Consider the following 17,589-nt stretch of genomic DNA (forward strand, 5'->3'; position numbering starts at 1 on the left):
CAGATGACAGATGACAGATGACAAATGACAGATGACAGATGACAGATGACAGATGACAGATGACAGATGACAGATGACAGATGACAGATGACAGATGACAGATGACAGATGACAGATGACAGATGACAGATGACAGATGACAGATGACAGATGACAGATGACAGAAGACAGATGACAGATGACAGATGACAGATGAGATATGACCGATGACAGATGACAGATGACAGATGACAGATGACAGATGAGAGATGTTAGATGACATATGACAGATGATAGATGACAGATGATAGATGACAGATGACAGATGACAGATAACAGATGTCAGATGACAGATCACAAATGACAGATGACAGATGACAGATGACAGATGACAGATGACAGATGACAGATGACAGATGACAGATGACAGATGACAGATGACAGATGACAGATGACATATGACAGATGACAGATGACAGATGATAGATGACAGATGACAGATGACAGATGACAAATGACAGATGACAGATGACAGATGACAGATGACAGATGACAGATGACAGATGACAGATTACAGATGACAGATGACAGATGACAGATGACAGCTGACAGCAGACAGATGACAGTTGACAGATGACAGATGGCAGATGACAGATGAGAGATGACTGATAACATATGGCAGATGTTAGATGACATATGAGAAATGACAGATGACAGATGACAGATGATAGATGACAGATGACAGATGACAGATGAAAAATGACAGATGACAGATGACAGATGACAGATGACAGATGACAGATGAGAGATGACAGATGACAGATGACAGATGACAGATGACAGATGACAGATGACAGATGACAGATGACAGATGACAGATGACAGATGACAGCTGACAGATGACAGATGACAGATGACAGATGACAGATGGCAGATGACAGATGAGAGATGTTAGATGACATATGACAGATGACAGATGATAGATGACTGATGACAGATGACAGATGACAGATGTCAGATGACAGATCACAAATGACAGATGACAGATGACAGATGACAGATGACAGATGACAGACGACAGATGACAGATGACAGATGACAGATGACAGATGACAGATGACAGATGACCGATGACAGATGACAGATGACAGATGACAGATGACAGAAGACAGATGACAGATGACACATGAGATATGACCGATGACAGATGACAGATGACAGATGACAGATGAGAGATGTTAGATGACATATGACAGTTGACAGATGATAGATGACAGATGACAGATGACAGATGTCAGATGACAGATCACAAATGACAGATGACAGATGACAGATGACAGATGACAGATGACAGATGACAGATGACAGATGACAGATGACAGATGACAGATGACAGATGACAGATGACAGATGACAGATGACAGATGACAGATGACAGATGACAGATGACAGATGACAAATGACAAATGACAGATGACAGATGACAGATGACAGATGACAGATGACAGATGACTGATGACTGGTGACAGATGACAGATGGCAGATGACAGATGACAGATGACAGATGACAGACGACACATGAGATATGACCGATGGCAGATGACAGATGACAGATGACAGATGACATATGACAGATGGCAGATGACAGATGACAGTTGACAGATGACAGATGGCAGATGACAGATGAGAAATGACAGATAACATATGGCAGATGTTAGATGACGTATGACAGATGACAGATGATAGATGATAGATGACAGATGGCAGATGACAGATGACAAATGACAGATGACAGATGACAGATGACAGATGACAGATGACAGATGACAGATGACAGATGACAGATGACAGATGACAGATGACAGATGACAGACGACAGATGACAGATGACAGATGACAGATGACAGATGACAGATGACAGATGACCGATGACAGATGACAGATGACAGATGACAGATGACAGAAGACAGATGACAGATGACAGATGACACATGAGATATGACCGATGACAGATGACAGATGACAGATGACAGATGAGAGATGTTAGATGACATATGACAGTTGACAGATGATAGATGACAGATGACAGATGACAGATGTCAGATGACAGATCACAAATGACAGATGACAGATGACAGATGACAGATGACAGATGACAGATGACAGATGACAGATGACAGATGACAGATGACAGATGACAGATGACAGATGACAGATGGCAGATAACATATGGCAGATGTTAGATGACATATTACAGATGACAAATGACAGATGATAGATGACAGATGACAGATGACAGATGACAAATGACAGATGACAGATGACAGATGAGAGATGACAGATGACAGATGACAGATGACAGATGACAGATGACAGATGACAGATGACACATGACAGATGACAGATGACAGATGACAGATGACAGATGACAGATGACAGATGACAGATGACAGATGACAGATGACAGATGACAGATGACAGTTGACAGATGACAGATGGCAGATGACAGATGAGAAATGACAGATAACATATGGCAGATGTTAGATGACGTATGACAGATGACAGATGATAGATGATAGATGACAGATGGCAGATGACAGATGACAAATGACAGATGACAGATGACAGATGACAGATGACAGATGACAGATGACAGATGACAGATGACAGATGACAGATGACAGATGACAGATGACAGATGACAGATGACAGATGACAGATGACGGATGACAGATGACAGATGACAGAAGACAGATGACAGATGACAGATTACAGATGACAGATGACAGATGACAGATGACAGATGACAGATGACAGATGACAGATGACAGATGACAGATGACAGATGACAGATGACAGATGACAGATGGCAGATGACAGATGAGAGATGTTAGATGACATATGACAGATGACAGATGACAGATGATAGATGACAGATGACAGATGACAGATGACAGATGTCAGATGACAGATCACAAATGACAGATGACAGATGTCAGATGTCAGATGACAGATGACAGATGGCAGATGACAGATGACAGATGACAGATGACGGATGGCAGATGACAGAAGACAGATGACAGATGACAGATTACAGATGACAGATGACAGATGACAGATGACAGATGACAGATGACAGATGACAGATGACAGATGACAGATGACAGATGGCAGATGACAGATGAGAGATGTTAGATGACATATGACAGATGACAGATGACAGATGATAGATGACAGATGACAGATGACAGATGACAGATGACAGATGACAGATGTCAGATGACAGATCACAAATGACAGATGACAGATGACACATGGCAGATGACAGATGAGAGATGACAGATAACATATGGCAGATGTTAGATGACATATGACAGATGACAGATGACAGATGATAGATTACAGATGACAGATCACAAATGACAGATGACAGATGACAGATGACAGATGACAGATGACAAATGACAGATGACAGATGACAGATGACAGATGACAGATGACAGATGACAGATGACAGATGACAGATGACAGATGACAGATGACAGATGACAGATGACAGATGACAGATGACAGATGGCAGATGACAGATGAGAGATGTTAGATGACAGATGACAGATGACAGATGAGAGATGACAGATAACATATGGCAGATGTTAGATGACATATGACAGATGACAGATGACAGATGATAGATTACAGATGACAGATCACAAATGACAGATGACAGATGACAGATGACAGATGACAGATGACAGATGACAGATGACAGATGTCAGATGACAGATCACAAATGACAGATGACAGATGTCAGATGTCAGATGACAGATGACAGATGGCAGATGACAGATGAGAGATGTTAGATGACATATGACAGATGACAGATGACAGATGATAGATGACAGATGACAGATGACAGATGACAGATGACAGATGACAGATGACAGATGTCAGATGACAGATCACAAATGACAGATGACAGATGACACATGGCAGATGACAGATGAGAGATGACAGATAACATATGGCAGATGTTAGATGACATATGACAGATGACAGATGACAGATGATAGATTACAGATGACAGATCACAAATGACAGATGACAGATGACAGATGACAGATGACAGATGACAGATGACAAATGACAGATGACAGATGACAGATGACAGATGACAGATGACAGATGACAGATGACAGATGACAGATGACAGATGACAGATGACAGATGACAGATGACAGATGACAGATGGCAGATGACAGATGAGAGATGTTAGATGACAGATGACAGATGACATATGATAGATGACAGATGACAGAAGGCAGATGACAGATGTCAGATGACAGATCACAAATGACAGATGACAGATGACAGATGGCAGATGACAGATGAGAGATGACAGAAGACAGATGGCAGATGACAGATGAGAGATGTTAGATGACATATGACAGATGACAGATGACAGATGATAGATGACAGATGACAGATGACAGATGACAGATGACAGATGACAGATGACAGATGTCAGATGACAGATCACAAATGACAGATGACAGATGACACATGGCAGATGACAGATGAGAGATGACAGATAACATATGGCAGATGTTAGATGACATATGACAGATGACAGATGACAGATGATAGATTACAGATGACAGATCACAAATGACAGATGACAGATGACAGATGACAGATGACAGATGACAGATGACAAATGACAGATGACAGATGACAGATGACAGATGACAGATGACAGATGACAGATGACAGATGACAGATGACAGATGACAGATGACAGATGACAGATGACAGATGACAGATGACAGATGGCAGATGACAGATGAGAGATGACAGATGACAGATGACAGATGACAGATGGCAGATGACAGATGAGAGATGTTAGATGACAGATGACAGATGACATATGATAGATGACAGATGACAGAAGGCAGATGACAGATGTCAGATGACAGATCACAAATGACAGATGACAGATGACAGATGACAGATGTCAGATGTCAGATGACAGATGACAGATGGCAGATGACAGATGAGAGATGTTAGATGACATATGACAGATGACAGATGACAGATGATAGATGACAGATGACAGATGACAGATGACAGATGACAAATGACAGATGACAGATGACAGATGACAGATGACAGATGACAGATGACAAATGACAGATGACAGATGACAGATGACAGATGACAGATGACAGATGACAGATGACAGATGGCAGATGACAGATGAGAGATGTTAGATGACAGATGACAGATGACATATGATAGATGACAGATGACAGAAGGCAGATGACAGATGTCAGATGACAGATCACAAATGACAGATGACAGATGACAGATGACAGATGTCAGATGTCAGATGACAGATGACAGATGGCAGATGACAGATGAGAGATGTTAGATGACATATGACAGATGACAGATGACAGATGATAGATGACAGATGACAGATGACAGATGACAGATGACAGATGACAGATGACAGATGTCAGATGACAGATCACAAATGACAGATGACAGATGACACATGGCAGATGACAGATGAGAGATGACAGATAACATATGGCAGATGTTAGATGACATATGACAGATGACAGATGACAGATGATAGATTACAGATGACAGATCACAAATGACAGATGACAGATGACAGATGACAGATGACAGATGACAGATGACAAATGACAGATGACAGATGACAGATGACAGATGACAGATGACAGATGACAGATGACAGATGACAGATGACAGATGACAGATGACAGATGACAGATGACAGATGGCAGATGACAGATGAGAGATGTTAGATGACAGATGACAGATGACATATGATAGATGACAGATGACAGAAGGCAGATGACAGATGTCAGATGACAGATCACAAATGACAGATGACAGATGACAGATGGCAGATGACAGATGATAGATGACAGATGACAGAAGACAGATGACAAATTACAGATGACAGATGACAGATGTCAGATGTCAGATGACAGATGACAGATGACAGATGTCAGATGACAGATCACAAATGACAGATGACAGATGACAGATGACAAATGGCAGATGACAGATGAGAGATGACAGATGACAGTTAACAGATGACAGATGACAGATGTCAGATGTCAGATGACAGATGACAGATGGCAGATCACAGATGAGAGATGATAGATGACATATGACAGATGACACATGACAGATGATAGATGACAGATGACAGATGACAGATGACAGATGTCAGATGACAGATCACAAATGACAGATGACAGATGACACATGGCAGATGACAGATGAGAGATGACAGATAACATATGGCAGATGTTAGATGACATATGACAGATGACAGATGACAGATGATAGATTACAGATGACAGATCACAAATGACAGATGACAGATGACAGATGACAGATGATAGATTACAGATGACAGATCTCAAATGACAGATCACAAATGACAGTTGACAGATGACAGATGTCAGATGTCAGATGCCAGATGACAGATGGCAGATGACAGATGAGAGATGTTAGATGACATATGACAGATGACAGATGACAGATGATAGATGACAGATGACAGATGACAGATGACAGATGTCAGATGACAGATCACAAATGACAGATGACAGATGACACATGGCAGATGACAGATGAGAGATGACAGATAACATATGGCAGATGTTAGATGACAGATGACAGATGACAGATGACAGATGACAGATGACAGATGACAGATGACAGATGACAGATGACAGATGACAGATGACAGATGACAGATGACAGAGGACAGATGACAGGTGACAGATGACAGATGACAGATGACAGATGACAGATGACAGATGACAGATGACAGATGACAGATGACAGATGACAGATGACAGAAGACAGATGACAGATGACAGATGACAGATGACAGATGACAGATGACAGATGACAGATGACAGATGACAGGTGACAGATGACAGATGGCAGATGACAGATGAGAGATGTTAGATGATATATGACAGATGACAGATGACAGATGATAGATGACAGATGACAGATGACAGATGACAGATGACAGAAGACAGATGACAGATTACAGGTGACAGATGACAGATGTCAGATGTCAGATGACAGATGACAGATGGCAGATGACAGATGAGAGATGTTAGATGACATATGACAGATGACAGATGACAGATGATAGATGACAGATGACAGATGACAGATGACAGATGACAGATGTCAGATGACAGATGACAGATGACAGATGACAGATGACAGATGACAGATGAGAGATGACAGATGACAGATGACAGATGACAGATGACAGATGACAGATGACAGATGACAGATGACAGATGACAGATGACAGATGACAGATGACAGAGGACAGATGACAGGTGACAGATGACAGATGACAGATGACAGATGACAGATGACAGATGACAGATGACAGATGACAGATGACAGATGACAGATGACAGAAGACAGATGACAAATGACAGATGACAGATGACAGATGACAGATGACAGATGACAGATGACAGATGACAGATGACAGATGGCAGATGACAGATGAGAGATGTTAGATGATATATGACAGATGACAGATGACAGATGATAGATGACAGATGACAGATGACAGATGACAGATGACAGAAGACAGATGACAGATTACAGATGACAGATGACAGATGTCAGATGTCAGATGACAGATGACAGATGGCAGATGACAGATGAGAGATGTTAGATGACATATGACAGATGACAGATGACAGATGATAGATGACAGATGACAGATGACAGATGACAGATGACAGATGTCAGATGACAGATCATAAATGACAGATGACAGATGACACATGGCAGATGACAGATGAGAGATGACAGATAACATATGGCAGATGTTAGATGACAGATGACAGATGACACATGAGATATGACAGATGACAGATGACAGATGACAGATGACAGATGACAGATGACAGATGACAGATGACAGATGACAGATGACAGATGACAGATGACAGATGACAGATGACAGATGACAGATGACAGATGACAGATGACAGATGACAGATGACAGATGTCAGATGACAGATCACAAATGACAGATGACAGATGACAGAAGACAGATGACAGATGACAGATGACAGATGGCAGATGACAGATGAGAGATGACAGATGACAGATGACAGATGCCAGATGACTGATGACAGATGACAGATGACAGATGACAGATGACAGATGACAGATGACAGAAGACAGATGACAGATGACAGATGACAGATGACAGATGACAGATGACAGATGACAGATGACAGATGACAGATGACAGATGAGAGATGTTAGATGACATATGACAGATGACAGATGACAGATGATAGATGACAGATGACAGATGACAGATGACAGATGTCAGATGACAGATCACAAATGACAGATGACAGATGACACATGGCAGATGACAGATGAGAGATGACAGATAACATATGGCAGATGTTAGATGACATATGACAGATGACAGATGACAGATGACAGATGATAGATTACAGATGACAGATCACAAATGACAGATGACAGATGACAGATGACAGATGACAGATGACAGATGACAGATGACAGATGACAGATGACAGATGACAGATGACAGATGACAGATGACAGATGACAGATGACAGATGACAGATGACAGATGACAGATGACAGATGACAGATGACAGATGACAGATGACAGAAGACAGATGACAGATGACAGATGACAGATGACAGATGACAGATGACAGATGACAGATGGCAGATGACAGATGAGAGATGTTAGATGACATATGACAGATGACAGATGACAGATGACAGATGACAGATGACAGATGACAGATGACAGATGACAGAAGACAGATGACAGATTACAGATGACAGATGACAGATGTCAGATGTCAGATGACAGATGACAGATGGCAGATGACAGATGAGAGATGTTAGATGACATATGACAGATGACAGATGATAGATGACAGATGACAGATGACAGATGACAGATGACAGATGTCAGATGACAGATCACAAATGGCAGATGACAGATGACACATGGCAGATGACAGATGAGAGATGACAGATAACATATGGCAGATGTTAGATGACAGATGACAGATGACAGATAACAGATGACAGATGACAGATGACAGATGACAGATGACAGATGACAGATGACAGATGACAGATGACAGATGACAGATGACAGATGACAGATGACAGATGACAGATGACAGATGACAGATGACAGATGACAGATGACAGATGTCAGATGACAGATCACAAATGACAGATGACAGATGACAGATGACAGATGACAGATGACAGATGGCAGATGACAGATGAGAGATGACAGATGACAGATGACAGATGCCAGATGACTGATGACAGATGACAGATGACAGATGACAGATGACAGATGACAGATGACAAAAGACAGATGACAGATGACAGATGACAGATCACAAATGACAGATGACAGATGACACATGGAAGATGACAGATGAGAGATGACAGATAACATATGGCAGATGTTAGATGACATATGACAGATGACAGATGACAGATGACAGATGATAGATTACAGAAGACAGATGACAGATGACAGATGACAGATGACAGATGACAGATGACAGATGACAGATGACAAATGACAGATGACAGATGGCAGATGACAGATGAGAGATGACAGATAACATATGGCAGATGTTAGATGACAGATGACAGATGGCAGATGACAGATGAGAGATGTTAGATGACATATGACAGATGACAGATGACAGATGATAGATGACAGATGACAGATGACAGATGACACATGTCAGATGACAGATCACAAATGACAGATGACAGATGAAACATGGCAGAAGACAGATGAGAGATGACAGATAACATATGGCAGATGTTAGATGACATATGACAGATGACAGATGACAGATGATAGATTACAGATGACAGATCACAAATGACAGATGACAGATGACAGATGACAGATGACAGATGACAGATGACAGATGACTGATGACTGGTGACAGATGACTGATGTCAGATGACAGATGACAGATGACAGATGACAGATGACAGATGGCAGATGACACATGAGATATGACAGATGACAGATGACAGATGACAGATGACAGATGACAGATGACAGATGACAGATGACAGATGACACATGAGATATGACAGATGACAGATGACAGACGACAGATGACAGATGACAGATGACAGATGACAGATGACAGATGACAGATGACAGATGACAGATGACAGATGACAGATGACAGATGACAGATGACAGATGACAGATGGTAGATGACAGATGACAGAAGACAGATGATAGATGACAGATGACAGATGACAGATGACAGATGACAGATGACAGATGACAGATAAAAGATGACAGATGACAGATGACAGATGACAGATGACAGATGACAGATGACAAATGACAGATGACAGATGACAGATGACAGATGACAGATGACAGATGACAGATGACTGATGACTGGTGACAGATGACTGATGTCAGATGACAGATGACAGATGACAGATGACACATGAGATATGACAGATGACAGATGACAGATGATAGATGACAGATGACAGATGACAGATGACAGATGACAGATGTCAGATGACAGATCACAAATGACAGATGACAGATGACAGATGACAAATGGCAGATGACAGAAGACAGATGACAGATGACAGATGACAGATGACAGATGACAGATGACAGATGACAGATAACAAATGACAGATGAGAGATGACAGATGACAGATAACAGATGACAGATGCCAGATGACTGATGACTGGTGCCAGATGACTGATGTCAGATGACTGATGACTGGTGACAGATGACTGATGTCAGATGACAGATGACAGATGACAGATGACAGATGACACATGAGATATGACAGATGACAGATGACAGATGACAGATGATAGATGACAGATGACAGATGTCAGATGACAGATCACAAATGACAGATGACAGATGACAGATGACAGATGGCAGATGACAGATGAGAGATGACAGATGACAGATAACAGATGACAGATGCCAGATGACTGATGACTGGTGACAGATGACTGATGTCAGATGACAGATGACAGATGACAGATGACAGATGACAGATGACAGATGACAGATGACAGATGACAGATGACAGATGACAGTTGACAGATGGCAGATGACTGATGTCATATGACAGATGACACATGAGATATGACAGATGACAGATGACCAATGATAGATGACAGATGACAGATGACAGATGACAGATGTCAGATGAGAGATCACAAATGACAGATGACAGATGACAGATGGCAAATGGCAGATGACAGATGAGAGATGACAGATGACAGATAACAGATGACAGATGCCAGATGACTGATGACTGGTGCCAGATGACTGATGTCAGATGACTGATGACTGGTGACAGAGGACTGATGTCAGATGACAGATGACAGATGACAGATGACACATGAGATATGACAGATGACAGATGACAGATGACAGATGACAGATGTCAGATGACAGATCACAAATGACAGATGACAGATGACAGATGATAGATGGCAGATGACAGATGAGAGATGACAGATGACAGATAACAGATGACAGATGCCAGATGACTGATGACTGGTGACAGATGACTGATGTCAGATTACAGATGACAGATGACAGATGACAGATGACAGATGACAGATGACAGATGACAGATGACAGATGACAGATGACAGATGACAGATGACAGATGACAGATGACAGATGGTAGATGACAGATGACAGAAGACAGATGATAGATGACAGATGACAAATGACAGATGACAGATGACAGATGACAGATGACAAATGACAGATGACAGATGGCAGATGACAGATGAGAGATGACAGATAACATATGGCAGATGTTAGATGACAGATGACAGATGAGAGATGTTAGATGACATATGACAGATGACAGATGTCAGATGACAGATCACAAATGACAGATGACAGATGACAGATGTCAGATGTCAGATGACAGATGGCAGATGGCAGATGACAGATGAGAGATGTTAGGTGACATATGACAGATGACAGATGATAGATGACAGATGACAGATGACAGATGACAGATGTCAGATGACAGATGTCAGATGACAGATCACAAATGACAGATGACAGATGACACATGGCAGATGACAGATGAGAGATGAGAGATAACATATGGCAGATGTTAAATGACATATGACAGATGACAGATGACAGATGATAGATTACAGATGACAGATCACAAATGACAGATGACAGATGACAGATGACAGATGACAGATGACAGATGACAGATGACAGATGACAGATGACAGATGACAGATGACAGATGACAGATGACAGATGACAGATGACAGATGACAGATGACAGATGACAGATGACAGATGACAGATGACAGAAGACAGATGACAGATGACAGATGACAGATGACAGATGACAGATGACAGATGACAGATGACAGATGACAGATGACAGATGACAGATGACAGATGACAGATGACAGATGGCAGATGACAGATGAGAGATGTTAGATGACATATGACAGATGACAGATGACAGATGATAGATGACAGATGACAGATGACAGATGACAGATTACAGAAGACAGATGACAGATTACAGATGACAGATGACAGATGTCAGATGACAGATGACAGATGGCAGATGACAGATGAGAGATGTTAGATGACATATGACAGATGACAGATGACAGATGATAGATGACAGATGACAGATGGCAGATGACAGATGTCAGATGACAGATCACAAATGACAGATGACAGATGACAGATGACAGATGACAGATGACAGATGACATATGACAGATGACAGATGACAGATGATAGATGACAGATGACAGATGACAGATGACAAATGACAGATGACAGATGACAGATGACAGATGACAGATGACAAATGACTGATGACAGCTGACAGATGACAGATGACAGATGACAGATGACAGATGACAGATGACAGATGACAGATGACAGATGACAAATGACAGATGACAGATGACAGATGACAGATGACAGATGACAGATGACAGCTGACAGATGACAGTTGACAGATGACAGATGGCAGATGACAGATGAGAGATGACAGATAACATATGGCAGATGTTAGATGACATATGAGAGATGACAGATGACAGATGATAGATGACAGATGACAGATGACAGATTACAGATGACAGATGACAAATGACAGATGGCAGATGACAGATGACAAATGGCAAATGACAGATGACTGATGACAGATGACAGATGACAGATGACAGATGACAGATGACAGATGACAGATGACAGATGACAGATGACAGATGACAGATGACAGATGACAGATGACAGATGACAGATGACAGATGACAGATGACAGATGACAGATGACAGATGAGAGATGTTAGATGACATATGACAGATGACAGATGACAGATGATAGATGACAGATGACAGATGACAGATGACAGCTGTCAGATGACATATCACAAATGACAGATGACAGATGACAGATGACAGATGACAGATGACAGATGACAGATGACAGATGACAGATGACAGATGACAGATGACAGGTGACAGATGACAGATGACAGATGACAGAAGACAGAAGACAGATGACAGATGACAGATGACAGATGACAGATGACAGATGACAGATGACAGATGACAGATGACACATGAGAAATGACCGATGACAGATGACAGATGACAGATGACAGATGAGAGATGTTAGATGACATATGACAGATGATAGATGACAGATGATAGATGACAGATGACAGATGACAGATGACAGATGTCAGATGACAAATCACAAATGACAGATGACAGATGACAGATGACAGATGAGAGATGACAGATGACAGATGACAGATGACAGATGACAGATGACAGATGACAGATGACAGATGACAGATGACAGATGACAGATGACAGATGACAGATGACAGATGACAGATGGCAGATGACAGATGACAGATGACAAATGACAGATGACAGATGACAGATGACAGATGACAGATGACTGATGACTGGTGACAGAAGACTGATGTCAGATGACAGATGACAGATGACAGATGACATATGAGATATGACCGATGGCAGATGACAGATGACAGATGACAGATGACAGATGACATATGACAGATGACAGATGACAGATGACAGATGACAGATGACAGATGATAGATGACAGATGACAGATGACAGATGACAGATGACAGATGACAGATGACAGATGACAGATGTCAGAAGACAGATGACAGATGACAGGTGACAGATGACAGATGACAGTTGACAGATGACAGATGGCAGATGACAGATGAGAGATGATAGATAACATATGGCAGATGTTAGATGACATATGACAGATGACAGATGACAGATGATAGATGACAGATGACAGACGACAGATGACAAATTACAGATGACAGATGACAGATGACAGATGATAGATGACAGATGACAGATGACAGATGACAGATGACAGATGACAGATGACAGATGACAGATGACAGATGACAGATGACAGATGACAGATGTCAGAAGACAGATGACAGATGACAGGTGACAGATGACAGATGACAGTTGACAGATGACAGATGACAGATGGCAGATGACAGATGAGAGATGATAGATAACAGATGTCAGAAGACAGATGACAGATGACAGGTGACAGATGACAGATGACAGTTGACAGATGACAGATGGCAGATGACAGATGAGAGATGATAGATAACATATGGCAGATGTTAGATGACATATGACAGATGACAGATGACAGATGATAGATGACAGATGACAGACGACAGATGACAAATTACAGATGGCAGATGACAGATGACAGATGACAGATGACAGATGACAGATGACAGATGACAGATGACAGATGACAGATGACAGATGACAGATGACAGATGACAGATGTCAGAAGACAGATGACAGATGACAGGTGACAGATGACAGATGACAGTTGACAGATGACAAATGGCAGATGACAGATGAGAGATGATAGATAACATATGGCAGATGTTAGATGACATATGACAGATGACAGATGACAGATGATAGATGACAGATGACAGACGACAGATGACAAATTACAGATGACAGATGACAGATGACAGATGACAGATCACAAATGACAGATGACAGATGACAGATGACAGATGACAGATAACAGATGACAGATGACAGATGACAGATGACAGATGACAGATGACAGATGATAGATGACAGATGGCAGATGACAGATGAGAGATGACAGATAACATATGGCAGATGTTAGATGACATATGACAGATGACAGATGATAGATTACAGATGACAGATCACAAATGACAGATGACAGATGACAGATGACTGATGACAGATGACAGATGACAGATGACAGATGACAGATGACAGATGACAGATGACAGATGACAGATGACAGATGACAGATGGCAGATGACAGATGACAGATGAGAGATGACAGATAACATATGGCAGATGTTACATGACATATGACAGATGACAGATGACAGATGACGGATGACAAATGACAGATGACAGAAGACAGATGACAGATGACAGATGACAGATGACAAATGACAGATGACAGATGACAGATGACAGAAGACAGATGACAGATGACAGATGACAGATGACAGATGACAGATGACAGATGACAGATGACAGATGACAGATGGCAGATGACAGATGACAGATGAGAGATGACAGATAACATATGGCAGATGTTACATGACATATGACAGATGACAGATGACAGATGACAGATGACAGATGACAGATGACAGATGACAGATGACAGATGACAGATGACAGATGACCGATGACAGATGACAGATGACAGATGAGAGATGGCAGATGACAGATGACAGATGAGAGATGACAGATAACATATGGCAGATGTTACATGACATATGACAGATGACAGATGACATATGGCAGATGTTACATGACATATGACGGATGACAGATGACAGATGACAGAAGACAGATGACAGATGACAGATGACAGATGACAGATGACAGATGACAGATGACAGATGACAGATGACAGATGACAGATGACAGATGACAGATGACAGATTACAAATGACAGATGACAGATGACAGATGACAGATGACAGATGACTGATGACTGGTGACAGATGACTGGTGTCAGATTACAGATGACAGATGACAGATGACACATGAGATATGACAGATGACAGATGACAGATGATAGATGACAGATGACAGATGACAGATGACAGATGTCAGATGACAGATCACAAATGACAGATGACAGATGACACATGACAAATGGCAGATGACAGATGAGAGATGACAGATGACAGATAACAGATGACAGATGCCAGGTGACTGATGACTGGTGCCAGATGACTGATGTCAGATGACTAATGACTGGTGACAGATGACTGATGTCAGATGACAGATGACAGATGACAGATGACGGATGACACATGAGATATGACAGATGACAGATGACAGATGACAGATGACAGATGACAGATGACAGATGACAGATGACAGATGACAGATGACAGATGACAGATGTCAGATGACAGATCGCAAATGACAGATGACAGATGACAGATGACAGATGGCAGATGACAGATGAGAGATGACAGATGGCAGATAACAGATGACAGATGCCAGATGACTTATGACTGGTGACAGATGACTGATGTCAGATGACAGATGACAGATGAGAGATGACAGATAACAGATGACAAATGCCAGATGACTGATGACTCGTGACAGATGACTGATGTCAGATGACAGATGACAGATGACAGATGACAGATGACAGATGACAGATGACAGATGACAGATGACAGATGACAGATGACAGATGACAGATGACAGATGACAGATGACAGATGACAGATGACAGATGACAGATGACAGATGACAGATGACAGATGACAGATGACAGATGACAGATGACAGATGGCAGATGATAGATGACAGATGACAAATGACAGATGACAGATGACAGATGACAGATGACAGATGACTGATGACTGGTGACAGATGACTGATGTCAGATGACAGATGACAGATGACAGATGACAGATGACAGATGACAGATGACAGATGACAGATGACAGATGACAGATGACAGATGACAGAAGACAGATGACATATGACAGATGACAGATGACAGATGACAGATGACAGATGGCAGATGACAGGTGAGAGATGTTAGATGACATATGACAGATGACGGATGACAGATGATAGATGACAGATGACAGATGACAGATGACAGATGTCAGATGACAGATCACAAATGACAGATGACAGATGACAGATGACAGATGAGAGATGACAGATGACAGACGACAGATGGCAGATGACAGATGAGAGACGACAGATAACATATGGCAGATGTTAGATGACATATGACAGATGACAGATGACAGATGATAGATGATAGATGACAGATGACAGATGACAGATGTCAGATGACAGATCACAAATGACAGAGGACAGATGATAGATGACAGAT

Source organism: Condylostylus longicornis, unplaced genomic scaffold, assembly GCF_029603195.1.
Source record: "Condylostylus longicornis isolate FDR11 unplaced genomic scaffold, ASM2960319v2 ptg000150l, whole genome shotgun sequence".
In the NCBI taxonomy this organism is placed as follows: Eukaryota; Metazoa; Arthropoda; class Insecta; order Diptera; family Dolichopodidae; genus Condylostylus; species Condylostylus longicornis.